Source organism: Peromyscus leucopus, chromosome 8b (genome assembly GCF_004664715.2).
Source record: "Peromyscus leucopus breed LL Stock chromosome 8b, UCI_PerLeu_2.1, whole genome shotgun sequence".
Classification (NCBI taxonomy): domain Eukaryota; kingdom Metazoa; phylum Chordata; class Mammalia; order Rodentia; family Cricetidae; genus Peromyscus; species Peromyscus leucopus.
In genome coordinates, this window is record NC_051086.1 from 17737374 (window position 1) to 17758869 (window position 21496).

The 21496-nt window shown below is 45.4% G+C and overlaps 1 pseudogene; it reads right to left on the bottom strand.

Moving 5' to 3' along the window:
- Positions 1-16791: 16791 nt before the first annotated feature.
- Positions 16792-20251, bottom strand: LOC114689835 (annotated as a pseudogene).
- Positions 20252-21496: the final 1245 nt, after the last annotated feature.

Consider the following 21496-nt stretch of genomic DNA (forward strand, 5'->3'; position numbering starts at 1 on the left):
AGGGCAGCTGTCTGTCCTTTCAGAATTTACAGTCTAGGTGAGGGGAAGAAAGACATTAAGCAGCTAACTCCACACAGGCATTCAGTCATAGCTGTGGCGAGTGCTTCCTTAGATCTTCCCTGGGTTCCCCCACGGCTGACCACCAAGCCCTAGAGCTGCCCACAGCTCTCAAATCCCAAGGCTGCATTCACCTGGAGCCTCTCCAAATGCGTCTCAGATCTAGTAGTAGCTTTCCAGCCTATTCTTCCCACCCAGCCACCCTGCTGGCTGATTTGATGGAGAATTTTCAGTGTCTGCCTGAAGGCCTCGAGGAAACGTGTAAAATGGTTCACATGTTCCCGCTGCCCTTCATCTCTCCATGGTGGTCAGACTGAAGCCTGGGACTTGCAGATCCCCATTACGGGCTCTACCCAGGGGTTGTCTGCCCTGACACTATGGACATTAGGGTAGCATGTGAAGCACAGCGCTGCTCTGTGTACTGTGAGGTGTCCTGCTGGACACGGGGTATCAGGCCTGTGACTGTACACTGATCACAAATTTGAGGCCAGCCTGGCCTCAAGTGTTTCTAAAAGCAACCAGAACAACAGTCTTGAGGATAACTGTGAGCCCTACTTGGCTGGGAGGGACAATGCTATAACTGATCAGCAGTGGTGGCCTCAGCAGTAGATTGTTGGCAATGCAGCTGGCTCACTGCTCCTAGGCTGTCGCTTATTCCTCCAGCATCATCGGCTGGAGTCACTGTGAAGGACAACTCAACTGAGTACCTCTGCAGGATTTGTTTTGAACTGGACAGAGTTGACATGCCGGTGCATGAGAGAGAGGCTCTTCAATTGGAGAAAAGTCAGCACAGGCTCCCCAGGGACCTTTCTTACAAGTACAGAGAAATTCAACTTTTCCCTCCCTGCTCAGTCCTGTTTCCTCTCCTCCCTAGAGCTCGTTGGTTTGAGTTTGGTTTTGTGTTGGCATAGGGTCTGCTGTAGCTCAGGCTGGCCAAGGGTGACCTTGACTCCTGATTCTCCTGCCTCCACCTGCCACACGCTGGGATTTCAGGCCGGATGTGACAATAAGGGGCACCCTGGGGTTCAAACCCTTCCTTCCTTGCTTCCTCCTTCTCTCCCTCTTGTTCCATTGGAAGCTCTGCCTCAGCCCCCCTCCTCCCCAGTGCTAGGGATCAAACTCTCATCTTCTGCAAGAGCAGTGCTCTCTCTTCACTGGTTGTCAGGTCCAAAGGAAACTCCAATTCCCCAAACTCCAAAAAACAGTCCGTATAACCAGAAATGAACTCAGCCTGGATTATAGGAGGATTTCTGGTGGTTACATAAAAGCCAGCCTTCCTCAGGAACTTGTGAAACCTGTTCTCATCTGCCAGGGAGTCATTTCCCTTCCCTCTGGCAGAAGGGACATATGGCGACCTGTGGCACCTATCGGCACATCAGAGCTCTTGCTGGCCTCCAAGCTCCCTCCGTATCACAAATACCTGTTATACATTTTCAAGTCCACACTAGCATCCTTGCCCTTCTCGCCTTACCAGGCTTCTCTCCTCCCAGATAGCAATGTGTTTTTATTATAATGGCAAGGTTCCCCTCTCACCCCTTCACCCCCTTACCCCACCCCTGCTCTGGCTATTCTCACTATGCTTTTTCTGTTCTCTATCTATGGCTACTCTCCTTTCTCTTACAGATAACCCTGGCCATGTCCAGGCTGTTTCCCTTTTTCTTTCTGCTCTGGACTCTTCCAGATGCTTCTGGCCATTCTCTGTCTCTGTCTCTGTCTCATGTCTACAATAAAAACCCTGCTGGTAGTTTTTTTTTTTTTTTTTTTTTTTTTTTTTTTTATTGTGCCCCCTCTCATACTCTGGTTAGCTATCTCTCTAGCCCTTGACTTTTTTCTCTTATTTTGAGGGGTTTGTGGGGCTTTTTTTAGACAAGAACTTATGTAGCCCAGGCTAACCTCAAACTTGCTTTGTAGACAAAGGCTGGCTGTGAACTCTTCTTGTTCCTCCTATCTCTATTTTGGATTATGAGCATGTGATTACAGGCATGTGCCTTTACACCTGGCTCTCTCTCTCTCTCTCTCTCTCTCTCTCTCTCTCTCTCTCTCTCTCTCTCTCTCTCTCTCTCTCTCTCTCTCTTCTGTGTGGGCATATGCACATGTGTGAAGGCCAGAGGACAAACTCAGGTATCTTTGTCACTCCTCGAGAGCCCTTTACTTATTTATTTATTTTTGAGAGAGTCCCTCAGTGGCCTAGAAATCACCAAATAGTCTAGAGTGGATGGCTAGCAAAGTTGTAGAATCCATCTTTCTCTGCCTTCCTCATGCTGGGTTTACAAACCCCTGTCACTATACCTGACTCTTTTTTTTTTTTCTTTCGTTACTTGGATTCTGAGGTATGAGTCTCTCTCTGACCCGCCAGCCAGCTCCCAAATAGAGACATGGAGACTTCTTATTATGCAAGCTCAGCCTTGGCTTAGGCTTGTTTCTGACTAGCTCTTATAGTTTAAATTAACCCATTTTTGTTAATTTACTTTCTGCCTCGTGGCTTTATTCCCTCATTCATCTCTATACTGCTCACCCTACTTGCTATGACTCTCCTGCATCTCTGCCTTCTTCTTCCCAGCATCCTCTCTGCCCAGAAATCCTGTCTAGCTATTGGCCATTCAGCTTTTTATTAAACCAATCAGACTGACACATCTTCACAGTGTACAAAAAGATTACTCCACGACACTGAGGATTGAAATCAGGAATCTGTTCTTATGGGGCAAGGACTACTCATGTAGTCCAGGTTGGTTTTGAAGTCATGTAGCCTGGACAGGATTTGAACTATGATTTTTGGCTTTCGGCTCCTTGATAGCTGGTATTACAGGTTGGTGCCACCAGGTCTGGTTAGTGCTCATGTTTATTTGTTTATTCATTCATTCATTTATTTATGTATATGAGTGCTCTATTTGCATGTATGCCTGCATGACAGAAGAGGGCATCAGATCCAGTTATAGATGACTGTGAGTCACCATGTGGTTGCTGGGAATTGAACTCAGGACCCCTGGAAGAACAGCCAGTGCCCTTAACCGCTGAGCCATCTCTCCAGCGCCTACGTCCATGTTCTTATAGCTCCCATTTCTATTCTGATTACAAGCCTAGAGGTTCAGAAGTAACCCAGAACAGAGTTGGGTAGGCCTTAGAAACAAACCAATTCAGACATGTGGCTAGAAGATGCTACTTTGTAAGTGCGACTTTGGATCTGTAGACTATGAGAACTATGAGTTCAAAGGGATGCTGAGGCTGGCTACAGCATCAATAAGTGATACCCACTGTGGTAGGGATATGGGTGTTAGAATGCTTCAGGCATCTCAGAACATCCATACGCCTCACTTCACAGATAGAAAAACCAAAGGGGGGGTGGGAAGATGGGTCCCAATTAAGACAGAGTTAGCTGGTAGCGCAGAACCAGGACCAGTGCAGGTCTCCAGTGCAGTGATCCTCTTTTTGTCCACCTCAGTCTGACTCAGATCCTGGTGCCAGGGCAGCTAGCTCAGCCATACTGAGCGATTAGGAGTTAGACTGATTCCCTAATAGGCAGGCAGATATGGAGAGGGTCACGACTATGTAGGTAATGAAGACGGTGAACTTCCAAGACTTCTGCCTTTTCCCACCTTCCTCATCTGAGACCAAAGCCTGGAAGCTTAAAACATAGGCCTTGTGGGCTTTTTCTCCTACAAGTAGGGTCCCTTGCCAATGAACTGGCGTAGCAAGTTCAGAGCCAGACCAGCATATTTACACTACAGCTGCAGGCCAATTAGCCATCCTGTCTTTCCTCAAACCCAAAAGTAGGGGAGGAAGACCCTTCAAAGACTTTAAAACACCCAGACCTCAAGGAGAGGCAGGATTTCAGCTTCTGGAGTGCCTCTACTTTGTAGACAGACAGTCTTTCTCTCCACATGTTCGTTGTATATGTGTATTTCCTCACCCCCCAATAAAAAGTCTTTTTAATTTTTTCTTTTTGTTTTTATTTTATTTTATTTTTTATTGAAAATAGATTCTGCCCATGGGTGGTCGTAGTGCACGTCTTTAAGCCCAGCACTTGGGAGGCCGAGGCAGGCAGATCTCTGTGACTTTGAAGCCAGCTTGGTCTACAGAGCTAGTTCCAGAACGGACAAGGCTACACAAAGAAACCCTGTCTTGAGCCCCACCCCCAAAAGAAAGAAAATAGATTCTTCTCTCAAAATAGATTCTTCTCTCAGACAATATATCCCAACCACAGATTCCCTTCCTTCTACTCCTCCCAGCCCCCCCCCCCCCCCCCGCCCCATCCCCTCCTTCCCCAGATCCATTCTCCCTTGGTTTCCCTTCAGAAAAGAGCAGGCTTCCAAGAGACAACCAAACTCAACAACACAAGATAGAATACCAGCTGATGCTCTGTGCTGCTGTCTACCGGGTTTGAGATTCCCCACCCCCACCCTTGCTGTTACCTGTCACGCTTGGGATTTTTCCTGCCTTTGAATTCTTTAGCTGGCAGAGAAAACAAACCTGATCAAGACCCCTAGATTGGTAGTGAGCTCTTGGGAGGTGGGTGTCCCCAAGCCCCCTGTGTCATCTTGATTGCTGGCTCCACTGCTGAGGAGTTCCTCAGAGGGAAAGCCATGAACCTATGAAGAGACTCAAGGGACCTTCTACATGCAGCGTGGCTTCCCTCCAGCCCCATCAATGAGCAATTTCATTCCTCATCTATCAATCAGGCAGATATAGAATGTTGTATGGGAAATGCCCAGGGATTTGGGCCAAAACTATCTATTTAGTCCATGGCTCTATGAGGAAATAGATTATATCTATCTGCAACTGATGAATTGACTGCTTCATTGCCGTGAGGGGAAACGGTATTTGCTCTCCATCCCATCAGAAAGATAAAGGGGAGATAAGCAAGGAGAAGTTTCACAAATCGCCCACATGGGCAAGGGATAATGTGATGATGTAGGCAACATCTATCTACTCTGAAAGTTGGGACTGGGGGACCACAAGTTCAAGGCCTGCCTAGATAATGTAGTGAGACCCTGTCTCAAAATAGAAAGTAAGAAGGTGGCTGGCGATGTAGCTAGGAGTCGACTCGCTCCAAAGAGGCTGCTCTTCACTGTCTCCAAACCTCTCCCAGTCTTAGGCCCCCACCCAACTGCTTTCTGTCTCAGTGGATTTACATAGACAGGACATTCATTTGAATGGTGCAGTCAACCCATCCATTGGGTCTTTTTTTTTTGCTGTTGTTCTACAGCCATCCAGTAGGTATACTGTCTCCTTATAATTTTCATTTGTAATTAGCTGGTGGCTAAAAAAGATACAAGTATCCTTTTGTATTCTCCTGGCACTAGTATTACCTTCTGCTTATGGCAGATCAGGCCCCCCACCCCCCGATGTCTTTTAAATTAAAAAAATAAAATAAAATCCACCTCTAAAAAAATCTTTGAACTTCTTTTTCCTTGAGATGTGTCTGTCACCCCCTCAGTTGTTCTGTTTGTTCCTGGCTGTCCTGACATAAAGGAAGACCTTGGGGTGGGTTTGGTCTGACAGTAGGCTGAGTAGGATGCAGATCAGTCACTCCCCTCCCCTGCAGTTACAGGAAGAAACCACTTTCAACTCTTCCAATAATAGAAACCACTTTAAATCTACTTCCCAATGCTGATTAACACACACATCTTTATGTGATCTTCTCAGTCGCCTTAGGAAGCTCGTTCTCCTGGACTCAGGAAAGTTAAATAACTTGTGTAATGCATTACAGCAAGAAAATAACCACACCAGCTTAGAGAATCCAAAGTCACTGCCTGGATGAACGAGCTACCGAGACACTCCTCATCATTAGTGAAGATTGGCACTGCAGCCCATTGTGATCATGCACGTGGGAGTCTGAGGAAGGAGTACCAGTTCAAGGCCAGCCTGGGTTACGGAGATACCTGTCTCAAAAGAACAAACAAACAAAGCAACAATAACAACAAAAATATCGTTGGCCTAGGCCTACTGGCCTGTAATCCTACCACCAAGGAGGCAGAGGCAAGACAAGAGGATGTCAAGTTTGAGGTCAGCCTGGACTACATAAGAAGACTGTCAGGAAGAAACATATTGTGAAAAAGCCTTACAATACTTCTTTTTCATCCCCCAAAGTGTGTGTGTGTGTGTGTGTGTGTGTGTGTGTGTGTGTGTGTGTGTGTATTGTTGAAGATTTGTGATTCCTGTGTGTGTGTCTGTGTGTATTGTTGAAGATTTGTGATTCCCATTTGTTCCTGTTTTGTGTTTTTTGTTTGTTTGTCTTTGTTTTTTTTTGTGACTGTGTCTCAGAGTGTTCTCTTACATGTAGGCACATGTGCAGATATATGTGAGCATGTGCCTATGGAAACCCAAGGTCGATCTCTGGAGTCTTCATTGATTGCTTTCTACCTTATTCATCAAGACAGGGTCTCTCAGTTGAACCCAGAGCTCACAGATACCTTAGCTAGCCAGCTTGCTCTGGGGAATCCTTGTCTCTTCCCCCTGAGCCCTTAAGTGGGCATTTAAGTGGGTTCTGGAGATCCAAACTCTCACAGGCAAAATGCTTTGACTGCCGAGTCATTGCTTCAGTTTATATGTTTTCTTTTCCTTTAAAATTTTAAGATTTCTTTTTTAAGTGTGTGTGTGTGTGTGTGTGTGTGTGTGTGTGTGTGTGTGTGTGTGTGTGTGTGTGTGTGTGTGTGTGTGTGTGTGTGTATGCTCATGAAGGTTAGAAGCATCGAGGCCTCCTGGAGCTTGAGTTCCAGGTAGTTGTGAGCCACCTGACAATGGGTGCTGGGAGTCAAAAGCAGGTCCTCTAGAGGAGCGGCACTATGTTCTTAAATACTGAGCCATCTCTCCAGCCCTCACACCTACCTCCTTCTGACACAGGGTCTCATGTATCTGAAGCTGCCTTCATCTAAGTAGCTGAGGATGACCTTGAATTTTTAATCCTTCTAAACCTCCCTAATGTTGAGATTACAGGCTTGGACTATCATGACTTGCATCATGACCTACTGTGATGTACACATAGTTTTCTCATTTTAAAAGAACATTATCACTTTTAGAATTAAATGAGCTAATTCACTTGCAAATTTGTGTCAGATGTGTGGGTCTTTGGCTACAGAAGTTCTAGTTTAGGCCATGAATGAAGGGCTTATGATCTGATTGCCACCAACTTCAGTGATAATCCTGGTAAGTATGAGCCCAGCTTGGCACAGAAGGCCAAGAGCCAGGCAATCTACAGGGTCCTGTGCGGCCATGGTGACCAAATGCAATGAGAAGTAGGCCAGGGCTCAGGGCTTCTGCTTCAAACCTGGCTGTGCCAGAGCTGAAAGCCTTGTAACAGTCCACTTTTCCTCTAAACGGAGGGGCTGGGGGACCCAGAGGCAAGTGAATTCCCTTCCAGCTCTGACCTTTTCCCCTCTGCCCAGTAGAGGACCGCCTTATCCTCCCAGACCCACACTGCTTAAAGGCCCCATTTCATTAGTCTCCTGTCTTCCAACGCCTCCGGTACTCGCTTCCCCAGTGGGCGGAGAACTCAGGGGTGGTCTTATTATGAATGAATATGAAGCAATAGCAGCAGGGTTGCGGCTTCAGAATGAAGTCACTATGGTGACTAAAGCTGAACGAGAAAGAGTACATCTCCAACAGCTCTCCAAGGTCTCGCCTCTTTCATTCCAGAACTCTGCAAGGCTCACCATGATAGCTCTGCTGAGTTAACTGCCTCAAGGTCAAGGAAACATTTAAATCTGATTGTCTGTTCCTGGCTTCCTCAGCATCCACGGACTGGGGTGGGCTAGTCCCCGTCTGGAAAGAATATGCATTTTAATACAAGAATACAAGGGCCAGTTTCTCGAGAAAGGGGAGAAAGGGGTTTGCGTCAGAAGGATCCAGAGGGTAGGAGAGAGGCAGTCTCCACAGCAGCCTGAGACAGTCAAGACCCAAGCCTTGCCTCTGCAGGAAGGGAAATGCTCTTTATGAATCATTTAGAGTCCTTGCGAAGCTATTCTGGGACATGCTTCTCTTCTTCCTCCAGCAAACATGCCACATCAGGGAATGTATTGTGACCCCCAGAAATGCAAGGGCAGGCTGCTGGAGCCCTGGGCTTCTCAGATAGGATCTCATCTCTCAGCCTTCAGATCGAGGAGGTTCTGGGAATTCAGTCACCCTACTCGGAGCTCTGTACTTCTTATTCAGGGACCAGGTTTGGGATCCTCCGGCTATAGTTGACCTCAACGCCTCCCCCGCACCCCTCACCTTTGTTTTTGAGACAGGGTCTCTTGTAGCCAGGGCTGGCCTTGATCCTCCTTCTTGTAGCTCCCAAGTGCTGGGGTTTCAGGCATGTACCACCAAACCTAGCCCAGGCCCAATTTTCTCCACTTATTTTACCTTTTCCTCCCATCCTCCCAATCTTCCCTCCCCTCTCTTCGTTTCTCCATCTCTCCCTTCTTTCCTGCCTTGCTTCCTATGGGACCCAGGGTCAGAAGCACACCAGGTAAATTCTCCACCACAGAGCCACGCCCCAAGCTTTCTCTGTATTTTCTCCCTAAGAAATCCATGTTCACTGTAGAACAGTTAGAAAATTAGGATAACTGGGACATGGATCTGGACAGAAAGAAAGCCCACAGTGATATACTACCTAGAAATAATTATTCACTTATTCAGCCAATTGTTAATGCTATAAATGTATTTTGTTTCAAAAGCTTCTTGTTTGCCAGCCAGGCTCTCTACTGCCTGCAAGGGGTGCAGTGGTGACCAAGATAGATTTCACAGGAATTTTTCCTTTAAATAAAATTTACAGTTTATGCTTAAAGTTCCAGGGAACTCTTTTTTTTTTTTTTTTAAATTTCATTCTATTTAGTTTGTGTGTGTGTTTGTGTGTGTGTGTGTGTGTGTGTGTGTGTGTATGCACATGCATGCAGGAGCATATACATGTTGTAAGTCAGATGATAACTTTCAGTTATCATCTCTCCTCCCGCCATGGCTTCTGGGGATGGAACACAGGTCCTTAGGCTTGAGAAGCAAGTGCTGTCACCCAGTAATCCACCCTACTGGCTACACAGGGATCTTTGCAGAACTGTTTGCATATAGCTTTTCATTTATTTAATTTCTCTCCTTTTCTGAGACGGGATCTCATTTAATCCAGGTTGGACCCACACTCACTAAGTAGCTGAGGTTAGTCTTAAAACTCCTGCCTCCATCTACTTCCTGAGTGCTGGGATCACACACATGGGCCACCAACAATTCCATTATCTGTCTGACTGTCTGTTTAATCTTGGTAGTACTAGAGAATAAACCTAAGGCCTCATGTGTGCTAGGTACTTTCTACCACTGAGCTACAGCCCCCGTCAACAGTATCTCAGGCAAACCAAATGGGCCAGTGGAGACACCAGCTTCCCAGAGTAGGATCTTTGTTGTCATACAAGAATAAAATACGACTCTCACTTCAAAGAGGGTAAGAAATAGTTTATTATGAAGCCAAGTATGAGTGGCTATGGTGTGGGAACATAGATTTTGGTCACCTTAGATTCCATGTTCCAACATGGTAATAGTTTGATGAAGTTTTTATAGTAGCTGAAGAGAAAGTCATGCATCTGGGCACTTTACAAATCCATCGGTGGTAGTTTCTCTGGCAGTCTAGTAGTTAGGGCGCAGCATGATCACAAATACGTTGGTAGAAACATTGAGTAGGTGGGTTATAACAAAGCAGGGGAATCTCAGCCATAGGTTTCTGTTGTTGGTTGTTTTTTCTCTTTTAGGGGCCCACCACCCAGCTCCCAAGTAAATCATACACAGAGGCTATTCTTAATTATAAATGCCTGGCCTTAGCTTGGCTCATTTCTTGCTCGTTTTTCTTAACTTAAATTATCCCCTCTATCTTTGGCCTGGGACTTTTATCTTTCTCTATTCCTGTATACCTTTTCTTTCCTTCTTACTCTGTGTCTGGCTGTGTAGCTGGGTGGCTGGCCCCTAGCATCTTCCTCTCTTGCTCTTTCTTCTTTCTTCCAGATTTCTCCTTCTATTTCTTCTCTCTGCCTGCCAACCCCACCTATTCTTTCTTCTGCCTGATCATTGGTCATTCAGCTCTTGATTAGACCACCGGGTGTTTTAGACAGGCACAGTAACACAGCTTCACAAGGTTAAACAAATGCAACATAAACAAAAGTAATACACCATAAAATAATATTCCCCAACAAGTTTCAGATGCTGTCCTAATACATTCTTAGTTTTTTCGCTGATGGAAACTAGGGTTAAGTTAATACATTCTAAAAGGTTTTATCTGTTAGTCATATGGATTTTAGGTCAGATACAGAGGGAAGTCTATTTAGGGTGCCAAAAACAGATAGATTGTAATTAGTCTCTAGACTTGCAACATTCCAACCTCTCCACAATCATTTAAGTTTGTCTTTTTTTTTTTTTTTTTTTAAAGATTTATTTATTTATTATGTATACAGCATATATGACTGCAGGCCAGAAGAGGGCACTAGATCTCATTACAGGTGGTTGTGAGCCACCATGTGGTTGCTGGGAATTGAACTCAGGACCTCTGGAAGAGCAGTCAGTGCTCTTAACCTCTGAGCCATCTCTCCAGTCCATAAGTTTGTCTTTTTTTTTTTTTTTTTTTTAAAAATTTGTTTACTTCTGTTTATGTGAATGAGTATGTATGTATGTATGTAGACTACCTGTGTGTCTGTTTCCCAAAGAGGCCAAAAGACAGTGTGAGATCCCTTAGAACTAGAGTTATAGATGATAACTATAGAGAGCTACCATGTGGGTTATGGGAACTGAATCCAGGTCCTTTCCGAGAGAAGTCAGTGCTCTTAACCCAGATCCTTTCCTAGAGTAGCCAGTGCTCTTAACTGCTAAGCCATCTCCTCAATGCCATCATTGAAGTTTTAATCAGTTAATCAGTCTTTCAGAAGGTTCACTGGAAGGTACAGCTTCTTTCCAAAACTTCTGTTCAAAAAGTCAAGTTTAAAACATCTGCAGGTGGGGGCTGGAGAGATGGCTCAGTGGCTAAGAGCACTGATTGCTCTTCCAGAAGATCTGGGTTCAATTCCCAGCACTCACATGGCAGCTCACAACTGTCTGTAACTCCAGTTCCAGGGATCTGAGACCCTCACACAGATAAACACACAGGCAAGACATCAATGCACTTTAACAACAAACAAACAACGCCCCCCCCCCCCCAGCAAACCATTATTTGCTGGGTGTGGTGGAGTATGCTTTTAATCTCAGCACTGGGGAGGCAGAGATAGGCAGATCTCTGAGTTCGAGGACAGCCTGGTCTACAGGGCAACACAGAGAAACCCTGTCTCGAAAACCAAAAACCAACCAACCAACCAACCAAAAACCAACCAAACAACAGCCAAAAACATCTGTTGGCGAAAACACTCATATATACAAAAATAGGTAAATCTAAAAGCAAACAAAAACTGCATGAGAGGGCGTAAAGGTGCCTGTTGACAAGCCTGGAGGCCCGAGCTAAATCCCCATGCAGCACAGGCTGGAATGAAAGAATCTATCCCTGCAGGTTGTCCTATGACCTCCGTACAGGTAGCATGGCATGCATCGGCTCCCTCTTCCCACATGCACCCCCACAAAAAAATAATGTGATGTTTAAAAATGTTAGGTTGACACAGAAGCCACACTGGGCAAGGTGGCGCATGCCTACAGACTTAGTTGAACCCAGAAGTTTGAGATGAGCCCGGGTCACACAGGAGATTACAAAAGTACGTGTGTGTGTGTGTGTGTGTTTGTGTGTGTGTGCGCATGTGCACACTCAGGCAAAGCAAGGGGGGAGAGCAGGAGGAAAGAACACCCACACTATGGAGGAAGATGTCTCAGCATAGTGCCTACAGTTTAAGGTGCTGGAGTTCCCAAGCTCACCTGGTTACTGCCTCTGCCTGGCACCCCACAGTAGGTGTTCACTGAAAGGTTGGACTAATTGTGGCTTTTGTTGTGAAGAATGTTGTCGGTTTCGTATGGGGTTAGTCTTTGCATTGTGTTGGCCCTTTTCCAGCTGCTGGTTTGAGTGAGATTGTTACTATAAGCAGAGGTTTGGGAAGAGGGCACTCAGAGGAGCAGCAGTTCCTAACGGTCTGCAGAGGTTTGTGTGGGGGAAGGGAACTGGACATAGCCTTCCTCATGTTGTTTAGACCTTAAGCCAGGCAGCATTTGCTTCTGAAGGGATCTTGGTGAGCTCTGCCCTGTGCTTTCACATGGTCCCTTGTGAGATCCTCTCCCCTCTCCTGGGACTCTGGGACTAAAGTGACAGGCTTGTGGGACAAGGGTACGAAAATGTGGTTTCCCTGTTACTCACATCTCTTTGTTAGCCCTCTCAGCTCAGGTCTTAGGAAGCAAGCTCGCATTTTAAACAGTCTCGTGAGGCAGACTTCTGTGGTCATTAGCTGAGAGCTGCCTCGGGGCATCGCCAGGGAAAAGAATGCAGTCAGTCCTCGAGTTAGCTTGCAAGTGTCTGCATTAGCCAGGATTCTCAGGGGGAACGGGACTGATTTTGGCTTGGTGGTTCATGTCTATATCTCCAGCACTGACACTGAGGTAGGAGGATCACCAAGAGGTGGAGGACAGCCTGGGCTCCATAGTGAGCCTAGGCTACGGAGCGAGACTGTTTCCAAAAGATAAAACAGGGGGCTTGGTGATATGGCTCATCAGGTAAAGCTCTTGCTTAGCAAGACTGACAGCCTAAGTTCAATTCCCAGAACCCACATAATATTTGGAGGGCACCAACTCCATGAATTTGTCCTCAGACCTCTACAGCCACACAATGGTACCCAGGCACACATACAAACAGTAATAATAATGATGATAATGACAAAGACAGTCCAGATTGGGCATGATGGTGAACTTCTGCAATCCCAGTTTGGTAAGTAGAGGCAGGAGGACTAAGGGGTTTGGAGTCATTCTGTGCTATATAAGGAATTTGAGGCCAGTCTGGCTACATGAAATCTTTTAAAGAAAAAGTTAGCTTGTTTATTTTGAGGTGAAAAAATCACCCTTGCCGGATAGTAGTGACAGCTCATCTTTTCAATCCCAGCACTCGGGAGGCAGAGGCAGGTAGATCTCTGGGAATTCCAGGCCAGCCTGGCCTACAGAGCGAGTTCCAGGACAGCCAGAGTTACACAATGAGACACTGTCTCAAAAAACAAAAGCAAAACAAAACCAAAAAAGTCACCCTGACCTGCTGTCTGCAAGCTGGAGACGTAGAAAAGCCAGTACTGTTTGTACACCAAGGAGGGAACCCCTAGTGTAAATGCCAGCCCAAGGGCTGAAGAAGACTGGCATCTCAGTTCCAGCAAGCAGGCAAGCAACAAAGGGTGGATTCTTCCTCTCTTTGCTCATGGGGCCTTTGAAGGACGAGGTGATACCCAGCCACACCAGGGAAGGCTGTCTTCTGATGCTAATCCCTTCTGGAAACATATTCACTGACACATCAGAAATGATGTTCAATCTGGGCTCCCTGTGGCTCAGTGACGCGTAAACTAACCACCACATGGCTTCTTCCCTAGCCGAGCTTCCAGAAAGGACCACAGTCCCTGCTGATGCCTCGCTAGCAGCCCCGTGCAAGAAGACCCAGTTAAGTCATGTCTGGGTCCTGACTTAAGTCATAAAATACATGACTGTTGCTTAAGAAGTGATGGCACTAACGGTTATAGGTAATACCATTTACCTACAGAAAAGTACACAGGGGAGCAAAGCTGGCATTAGAAAAAGCCAAACATACCTGTGTAACCAGTATCCAGGCCAAGGTACAGAGACCAGGCTTGGGAATGGCCACTCACATTTCCTGTGAGTGCCTTGGCCTCCCAGGCTCTGGGATTACAAGTGTGGAGCACCATGCCTGGCTTTACTGTTTCTATCGTATCTTAGATGGGATCATACCATGTGTGCAAACAGTTTTTGCAGACTCTCCGATTCCAAAGTGCTCTGAGAATCACCCAGACACAAAGAGAACCAGCGCCTGACAAATTCGCCAGGAGTTAACCTTTACTGACTCCATCTGGGAGCAGGCAGACTAATTCTAGAACAGAAATCCTGGCTTCTGGACAGAAATTGTCCCAGAACAGGAGGAACACCTCATTTGGCTCTTATGTCCCACGAGTCTTTAAAGCCATCCCCTTACCCTAGTCTCTTCTCTCTCCTTGTCTTTTGCCTTTTACTCAATTTTCCAAGTAAGCATGCCCAGAGAAAATATAAAAGCACTTCATATCTAAGCACTTTCCCCTCTAACACCCTAGGGGTTGGGCTTTTGTTTTCAGAAGTCTTTCAAAGGTTTCATTATTAGGGGTCAGTAGCAACCAAGTAGGATTAAATCCAAGACACAGCAATCAGAGTTTCTGGACCTAGTTGTTAATAACTTAGTACTCTTGAAAACAACTCTTACTATGATTGGAGGTCTATGTTATACATGTAATACAAGTTATATAGCCAGGCATGGTAGGACAGTTCTGGGATCCCAGCACTTGGGAGGCAGAGGCAGAAGGATCACCAAGTTTCAGTTTGTCCTGGATTACATGGTACATTCCAGAGTACTTTGCCTCAAAAAGTTAAAAGAAAATATATTTGTTATGTCATTTAAAAAACAAAACAAATAAACCAAACCAAAATCAACTCCTATAGGGCTGGAAAAATGAGTTGGTGTTCAAGAGCACTTGCTCTTTAAGAGGATCTAGGATCAGTTAGTTCCTCAGTTCCCAGCATCGCTATGGTAGCTCACACTCAAAACCACCTATAACTACAGCATCGGGGATCTGATGCCCTCCTCTGACCTCTGCAGGCTCCAGTGCTCTCCTCTGGTCTCTGCAGGCTCCAACACTTCCACTCTCTCCTGATCTCTGCATACTCGTGGTGCACAAATACACACACACACAGACACACACAAACACACACAAAATAAATAAACTTAAAAAGAGTCCCCAAGCCAAATACTCTTGGTAGGTAGTTATTAAAATATGAGAGTAAACAATACATACAGGACTGGAGAGATGGCTCAGTGGTTAAGAGTACTTGCTGCTCTTCCAGAGGTGCTGAATTACCTTCCCAGCACTTGTGTCAGGACCGTTTCTAATTCCAGCTCCAGAGGATCCAGTGCCTCTGGCTTGCAAGGGCACCTGCACTCATGTGTACATATGTGATATGTAAACACACATGCCAAAACATAAAAAATAAGTCTTTAAAAAAAACCAGTATTTAGTGGGGTGTGGTGGTGTATGCCTTTATTTGTTTTATTTTATTTTTGGTTTTTCAAGACAAGGTTTCTCTGTGTAACAGCCCTGGCTGTCCTGGAACTCACTTTGTAGACCAGGCTGGCCTGGAACTCACAGAGATCCGCCTGGCTCTGCCTCCCGAATGGTGGGATTAAAGGCGAGCGCCACCACCGCCCAGCTGATGTATGCCTTTAATCCCAGCACAGAGGCAGGCAGATCTCTGTTGAGTTTGAGGCCAGCCTAGGCTACAAATCGAGTTCCAGGACAATGAAGGCTGTTACACAGAAAAAAACTTGTCTCAAAAACAAAACAAAACAAAACAAAACAAAACCAAAAACCCCAGTATTTATAAATGAAGAAACAGAAGTTAAACGATTTAGCTGACATCATGGAAGTTTTGTACAGCCAGAGAGAGAGGCTGACTGGAAGCAGACACAGGTTTAATCTTGAGGTTTAAAGATTCTTGAGGCTTGGCCATTATTGTAGCAACCTGAAGAGCTTGAAACTAAAGTCTGTTTTCAGTCAGGACCAGCTGGGGTGCCAGACAGAGCTTTTTCCTCTCTCTGACATGGGGGTCTCACCCTGGACCCTAGCTGAGCCTGGAATTCAAACATGTTGAAATCATTGTGTCTTAGTCTCCTGAGAGCTGGCATTACGGGTGGGAGTTATGAGGCCCTGTTCCACACATCTGGGCCTTCTTTTTGCTTTTTACTTTTTATCCTAGACAGGGCCTTATATATTACAGGCTGACTTTGAACTCTGACCTTCTGATCCTCTTGACTCTACTTCCTGAGTGTTGTGTGTGTCACTGGGCCAAGCTGGTTGCTCTTTCTTTTTCTTTTCTTTTTTTTCCTTTTCTTTTCTTTCTTTCTTTCTTTTTTTCTTCTTCTTCTTTTTTTTTTTTTTTTGGTTTTTCGAGACAGGGTTTTTCTCTGTGTAGCTTTGTGCCTTTCTTGGAACTCACTTGGTAGCCCAGGCTGGCCTCGAACTCACAGAGATCCGCCTGCCTCTGCCTCCCGAGTGCTGGGATTAAAGGCGTGTGCCACCACCGCCCGGCTTCTTTTCTTTTTTGAGACAGGGCCTCATGCTTGACATGCTGGCTTTGAACCCAACATGAAGTGAAAGAGGACCCTGAATTCCTGATTGCACTGCTTCTAGCTCTGGTATGATAGGCATGAGCCACCATGCCTAGCTCCAGCTGGATCTCTCTCTCTCTCTGACTCTGTCTCTCTCTTCAGTAGCAAGGATTCTTATTGTGAATACAGGAGATAACACAGCTAGATACATTTTTATGACAACTGTGGACTCCAGCACTTCTCTGTGAGAAGATTAGCCCATTATGTAAACAGACTATTGCCCAAAACAAAATCCAGCATTCAGGACAGTGGTCAAGATGGTGGACTATGCCGGGCGGTGGTGGCGGCGCACGCCTGTAATCCCAGCACTCGGGAGGCAGAGGCAAGTGGATCTCTGTGAGTTCGAGGCCAGCCTGGTCTACAGAGCTAGTCCAGGACAGGCTCTAAAGCTATAGAGGAACCCTGTCTCGAACCCCTCCCCCCCCAAAAAAAGATGGTGGACTGTGCATGGTGAGGAAAAAGAAAAAAGGCATTTCCTTGCTCTTTCTCCTCAGTATGATGCGTACAGCATGCAGCTCATCGGGTGGAAAATGTTTTCATTACAGAGAAGATGTGAATTTTTCCTTTCTCTCAGACACCAAAATCCCAGGCCTTGACCTGAATAAGGAAATCAAAATAAGGTGATTTCAAGTGAACCTCAAGTCTACCTACTTACCTGCCATGTTTACTCTTGAAAACACATATCCAGTAACCAGATGTGGAGCTTAGTGAGTCCATACGTAGCATGAATGAGGCCCTGGTTTGAGCTCTAATAATGGGAAAGGTAAAACCGCAACAAGCCCATTTAGGATGCATTTACCAATATGAATTTAGTAGGCTCGGTTGTCTCCTGGAGGACGTTTTTGACCAAACTGGAGTTAAGCTAATTTCACTTGCAAGAGAGGCCCCGCGAGACTAGTATTTGCTCTGTGACATTTAGTAGCGAGTTGGCCCTCCAACTGCAGAGGCTCATTAGTCTCTAGCTTCAGTGTGGAGAACCAGGGTCCTCCCAAGTCTGGCTGTTTGCTGTACCCAGCCCTCAGACAGGTTCAGCCCTGCTGACAAGGCTAGAAAATGTCAGGAGGTCACAGTTTTCCAGGTTAGTGGGTGCACATCTCTATTTGTCAATGCTTAGGTTGGTCACGGGGAAAGAAGCAAGGAGCCGAGGTTTGGGAATTGCTTAAGCGTTATTTACCCAGGAAGCAAGGATCAAAGTCCTTCTCTAGGACAAAGATACAAAAATAGGTCACGAGGTCCCCCAATCAGCACAGCTAACATTTTTTAGCTAACATCCAACTTTAAAGCGGTGCTTTAAAGCAGAAGTTTCTTTCACAGAAAGATAATCGCTGAACTAAATGTCACTCAAGCCTCCTCTTAAAAATATCACGTCCTTATTTCAGAGCCAGGATTAAAGAACAGGGTCCCTGGGACCCCTCAAAGCATTCTAGAAGGCAATGGGCATGAATGTATTCAAGTCATGGGGTCTGAGCTTATGGGTTCATGGTGTTTGCTTTTTCTCTTCTAACTGGGACATCCATCTTGGGCAACTTGAAGGTGGTGGATCTTCACCTGCTTGGGTGGCCTGGACAAGTCTTAGCCCCTGAGAGAGGGCTCTGGGCTCTTCTGTAGGGCTAGATGGCAATATCTCCAAAAAAATAGACCTACGGATCAGTCTTGGTCCAAAGGGGCTCCACTTATCTGCTGAGTTCTTTTCAGTCCCACTTCCACGGCCCGTGGTGTTAGGATCTGGGCCAGGTAAGGCTGTGAAGGAAACAGACGTGAAGCAGCCTGTGGGTTTTTGCTGACTGGATGAGTGAGGGGGTGTTCTCTGTGCCGGGGTGAACATTCTGCAGCTTTAACTTCTGGACTGCTTCAGCCACTCAGAGGTACCTGGTCTCTTCAGAGGGAAGGCCCTTGCGGCATGTGTAGGCAGCATCTCTCAGTCCTGCCTGTTCCTCAAAATGCCAGCTGCTCTCCTAGGTCCATTTGGTGGTGGGAGAATTCGTGATGACGTGGGAAGCTTTAGCTTTCACCGTGGGAATTTTGTCCAGTGTCAGTAGCTACTGATATCGAGTCTCACTGTAGGGAGGTGACAACTGGCTTCTCCTTCCTCTGCTTGATGAAGTGCTGATATGTGCATTCTGGAATCTCTGGCTTCCAGGGGATGCTGCTCATGTCCAGTGGAGAAGGAGTCATGGGTGCAGGGTTCTCGAGGCCATCATCTCACCTGGATGCCTGACAACATAGCTCCATGGGTAGAGGCATCTTGTCTAGATGCTCATTGGGCCCAAGAACACGGTGAAATGATGTTAGACTATGCTGACGGATGTTACATGGGGAACACTATCCAGTGCTGCACATTGACAAAGCTTCCATCCAGAGGTTCTGCACACCTGCTGCAATCTGGCTACCAACCAGGCTGGAAGATTCAGATCTCCATTAGGGGCTGTGCCACAGCACAGAGCCAAGCCATTATGAAAGTACAACATCCACAGTCCACATTACTCCAGCACTGCTGGATTTCTTATTCTTCCCATCCATACATGTATCCAACCCTCCAACTATCCATCCATCCTGCCACCTCACTAGACCTATATATCACATGGCTCTCGATGGTCTCTCCATGTCAATCCCATGCCAGAAGGAACCTGATGGCAGAAGTACCTAGGCTACAGTAGTAAATATAAGAGCCAGATTCTCTACTAGATCTGGGGTTCCTGGAGGGAGAATCTCTCACTAAACATGGTTTAGGTCCTGTTTTCCTTTCCAATCTCATTTTACCTACTCATTCTCTTGCTCCTTGTCTTCAACCACCAATGGTCTTCCTTCTCTTTCTGACCAAGCCACGCCCCTCTTTGGCCTCAGAGCAACTGCTGTTCTTTTGTGACTTGAATGTTCAGCCAGCAATGTAAAGAGCTGGCTCTGTCTGTTCCTTTGCATCCTAAAGAGTCCTGTCTTCAGAAAGGCCTTTCTATACCCACCTTCTTTACAGGGTGCATTCTTCTGCCCTGCCCATTTACTGTATTACCTCATCCTGTTTATTTCTCTTATAGAATTGCTCAGAATCTTTCGTCATCTTATTATTTTATAACTCACCAATTAGAAAAAGTAGGAGGGCTGTTACCAAATCTTTTATATTCTTTATGGCATGCCTTCCGCTTGTTTCAATGACTGATCACAGTTACTGATGCATAGTAGTCCTTCAATGTTTGTTGAATGAATGAAAGGTGCATGAGTAGACTTTCCTAATATTAGAGAGATTGAAAATTGGTAGGAAACAGACTCTGAAAGATAGGACAGGATTGGAGAGAGAGTCTTGTCAGCAAAGCAGAAGAGCTGACTTAATGTGAACACAGGATGAGTAGAGTCTCTTGAGCTACCCAATGAAAACAGTGGCTTAGGAGGATGCCTTGTTATATATGCCGCCATCTGTGATAAATTAGAAATTTAAACTACTCGCTGCAGAATTTTGTAATTATCTTGAGAAGTAATGAGGTCCCAGGACCCAAGGTATATTTTCCTCCCTGTGGGAATTATACAGCATGGGAATCCAGAGTGTCATGGCTTTCTAGACTATATGTTGTTTAATTAGCTGATTATGGTAAACTATAGACATAGTGTCATAATGAAAATTCTGTAAGGCAAGACTCATATATGTTCAATGTAAGCATATAGCCCATAAGAGAGTTTTTTTTTGCCTTTTTACTATGCTAGGTATCAAAACCAATGGTGTTTGCGTGTTAGCAAGCACAGACCTTTTGAAGAAGGCTGTTTCTTCATCTGTAAAAGAAAGCTAAAACATAACAGTGGGTTTTAAAAACTGACTATTGAGATAGAGTCTCATTATGATAGATGCCCTGGCTGGTCTAGAACTTGCTATATAGATCAAGATGGCCTTGAACTCATACAGGTCCACCTGCCTCTGTCTCCTCTAATAAAAGCATGGACCACCATGCCTGGCATTTTTACTATTTTTAGTTATTTATGTATGCATGTGTAGGTTTGTGTGCAAGGAGGCGAGAGGGCACTGAATCTCCTGGAGTTGGAATTCCAGGCTGGTGAGAGCTACTTGATCTTGGTACTGGAACCAAACTGGCATCCTCTGCAATAGCAGTACATGCTCTTCACTGCTAAGCCATCTCTCAAACACCCATAACAGGTTTTTAAATGAGAGGTTATAGGAAAAATCAGTAGTACATAGTGATCATTAAGTGAACTCACTCCACTCCCCCTCCCCAGTTATCCTTAAAGGAAGATTCTGAATTCTCCCTGACTGGTATCTTCTATTAGACTTTTAAATTGATGATGATGATGTTTTTTGAGACAGGGTTTCTCTGTGTAACAGCTCTGGCTGTCCTGGAACTCGCTCTGTAGACCAAGCTGGCCTAGAAACTCACAGAGATCCGTCTGCCTCTGCCTCCTGAGTGCTAGGATTAAAGGCATGTGCCACTAACATCCAGCCTTCTATTGGACTTTTATTTTCCTGAGAGTTGCTAGACTTGAAATAGACAGATCATTGGTTAATATTTGCTTATTGCCATTTTCTCTTTTCTATGAAGAAGCTATGTAATTTACTAGCTACATGACTTTAGAAACCTCTTTTTGTCTCAGTTTTCAAATAAAATGGATACAATAGTACTTGTCTTCTTTCAAAGATCATGTGTTGTGGAATAATCTTTTTGTACACTGTGAAGATGTGTCATTCTCATTCGTTTAATAAAAAGCTGAATGGCCAATTCAGGCACACAGGAAACTGGGGAGAAGAAGGAGTTGCCAGGCAGACAGAGGGGAAGCAGCATGGGAAGTACAGAGTAAAGGTAATAAAGCCACGAGACAAAAGTAGATTGATAAACATGGGGAAATTTAAACTGTAAGAGCTAGTTAGTAACAAGCCTAAGTCATTGGCAAACTCTCATAATTAACAAGAGGTCTCTGTGTGGTTATTTGGAGCTGGCAGGCAGAAAAAAAAATCTGCCTACAATCATGTAAGACTGTACTAGGGACTGGCACATGGCATTCAATTAGTCTTCAGAATTTCATTCTTCTCTCCACATTGGAACTTGCCTTCTTTCTCTGTAGGTGTTCTCTGTGCCTCTGATCTCTCCTATAGGAAAGGGCTGACTAAAAAAAATGGGTTCAACAGCT